Source organism: Apium graveolens, chromosome 7 (assembly GCF_009905375.1).
Source record: "Apium graveolens cultivar Ventura chromosome 7, ASM990537v1, whole genome shotgun sequence".
NCBI classification, from domain to species: domain Eukaryota; kingdom Viridiplantae; phylum Streptophyta; class Magnoliopsida; order Apiales; family Apiaceae; genus Apium; species Apium graveolens.
The window spans coordinates 66,535,292-66,538,241 of NC_133653.1; the positions used below are offsets into that span (position 1 = coordinate 66,535,292).

Below are 2,950 nucleotides of genomic sequence, written 5' to 3' on the forward strand. Positions count from 1 at the left end.
GCTCACGAACTGAGTGGATTCACTAGAAATAGCACACTGATCAGTCTCATGGGCACCAACACAAAGCTCATAGACACTAGTGATTTGATTAACTCCATAATTGGCCAAAGTGTCCACCTTCATCGTCAAAGCCTTAAGTTGGGCAGTTATAGCAGTTGCTGCATCCAACTACAAAATTCCTGCTATTTTTCCCTGAGTCAGTCTCTGAGAAGGATTCTGGTATTCATTAGCAGCCATTAGTTTAATCAATTCATAAGCTTCTTTATAGCTCTTAGCCCACAAGGCTCCTCCTGATGCTGCATCGAGCATGGGTCTAGAAGTAGCACCCAATACATTATAAAAACAATTTATAATCATCGAATCAGGTATGTCATGGTATGGGCACTTCCTTAGAATCTCCTTATATCGATCCCAAGCCTCACACGGAGATTAACTAGTTTACTGAGCAAACTGAGTAAGAACATTCCTGATTGCAGCAGTCTTCGCCATAGGGAAGAATTTAGTGAGAAACTTTTGAGCAAGATCCTCCCATGTGGTGATAGACCCTGGTGGTAGAGAATGTAACTAGCACTTTGCTTTATCCCTCAGAGAGAATGGGAAGAGTCACAACTTGATAGCAGCTTTAGTCATACCATTGAACTTGAAAGTGTCGCAGATCTCGATGAAATCCCTGATGTGCATGTTGGGGTCTTCAGTAGGAGAACCCCCAAACTGAACTGAGTTCTGTATCATCTAAATCGTGCTTGACTTGATCTCAAAAGCATTAGCCGAGATGGCTGGCCTGATGATGCTTGACTAAATATCATTGATCTTAGGCTGAGAATAGTCCATCAAAGCCTTAGGAATTTATGCTTGATCCCCCATCACTACTAAAACTGGTTCCTCGATTTTCTCTTCTTCTTCTTCTACCTTTGCTTCGTCCTCAAGAACTACCCTTCGAACCACTATAACTTCTTCCTTGGCTTTATCCAGAGTTCTTTTACGAGACCGCAAACGCGTATGCATACACGCTCGCTAGAGTACTTGAAATAAGGCAAGGAAACAGATAAGTAACAATGTCCGAGTCAATGAAGTTTAACGATCACTGATGATAAACACATAAACAAAAAATTAACACTGCAGTCCCTGGCAGCGGCGCTAAAAACTTGTTAGTCACTAAACACGCGCTAAAATTCACGTAAATATACGCGTTCGCAAGTAGTATAAGATATAAATCAGATACGTTCCCACAGAGATTGGTTTAGTTTAACTTTTTAATTTATGCACTTATGCAACAATGATATGGCTATTATTCAATGCTAAGACGATTAACAAATTTGGATTGTTTTATAACTAAGATTTAAACTAACAATTATAAATAAGAAAGTAAGAAAGCTGAATTAATATATATGAGACAAACATGGAGTTCTAACTTCATTAAATACTTCATTCAATAGCCTTTTCGTTCTTAACCTTAGCCTGTAATGGTGATAACACTAATCAGATAACCTGAAACTGATAAACGCCAACTTTCGTTGCACTAATACCATACTACCAGACATACATAAAAGAGATAGAAGCTGAATAGACACCAATTGTATTGAGACCCTATATGTCTATAGAATTTGACAACATAACGGTTTAATGCACAAGTTATCTATCGTGATTACATAAGGCAAGTAAGATGGTTAAAATTACCTACGAATCATGCATAACAGTAACACATGAACCTATGCTAGCATGGCAAGTTCTAAACCCTTAAATTTACTTTCGCTTCATTAAGAATTAACAAGCTATCTTATAAGTTCGCGACGCTCATAAGACGAATAAGCACAACCAATACTAGGTTATCATACAATTATCACACACTAAGGCATCGAAGCAATTTAGCTAAAGAAATCCATAAGTCAATCCGCTAGAACCCCACGATAATGCTTAGCCCATAATCAGAATCATCATCAATGTGGGTTCCGATGAAAGCATGGTATAATAAACGTAGTCTTTATAAACGAATAATAAACAAAGTATAACACAACAGTATAGGTTCAAGAATAAGAAAACAAGCATCCAACATTACAATTTAAACAAAGAATCACAAGTTAAAACTAGGACTTCTTCTCCTTGGTTGAATTGTGTTGAAACGGCCTTCTTTTCTCCTTCTCCTTGCTCTCTGATGTGTCTCCCTTGAAAAATGAACTTAATTATGTATATATAGCAGCCCCATGAAGAGTAAAAGTCTTCTGGATCAAAAGCCCATTAGAATCAGGATTCTTTGAATTCGACCTGGCGCGACTGCGTGCTTGACCAGCGCGGGCGCACTGAGTTTCTGGACTTTGGGCGCGGGCGCGCGCTATCACAGCGCGGGCGCATTGAATCCCTGGATCAACTTCTGATTTCTTCATTTTCTTGCTGAATTGAGCCGTCTTTCCAAGAGCTTTTATTCCAACACCACCTTAACACCAAATTAGCACCAAAATAATACTAATTCACCTGATTACCTAGATAATGCCTGAAAATGCAAAAACACTAGAAAACACATTAAAATATAAACAACTTGAGTATAATTACACCAATTCAAAGCTTTACGGAGCGTAATAAAGTGTCATAAATGCCACTCAATAACTCTTTTTCAGCTATCTCCTCACCATTCTCAGTTACCACAGTTAGGGTTATCCCCTTTCTCTTCTTTTTACTCACCTCATCCTTTTGAGAAGATGAGGTGGTTGGTTTCCTAGCTTCTACATGTTTTGAAGGAACAAGCTTAACTTGGGTAGGTTCCCGTGGGTGTGCCTGTGTTTGTACTTCCACAGGCTCAGAAACCATTATTGTACTGGGTTGACTAGCACTTGTTCTCATATCTGGAATAGGATAAGGATAGGTCCTAAATCTTTCAATCATGAAAGGTGTTAATCGAAGACCCGCATGTACCTTATTTTTAGTAGTAAGTGATCCAAATAGAATTTTGGATACT

At 38.6% G+C, this 2,950-nt stretch overlaps 1 non-coding gene across 1 annotated transcript; it reads left to right on the forward strand.

Moving 5' to 3' along the window:
• Nucleotides 1-367: 367 nt before the first annotated feature.
• Nucleotides 368-474, forward strand: LOC141675655 (small nucleolar RNA R71). Its single transcript, XR_012556297.1, has one exon. It is a non-coding gene; the product is annotated as a small nucleolar RNA R71 (small nucleolar RNA).
• Nucleotides 475-2,950: the final 2,476 nt, after the last annotated feature.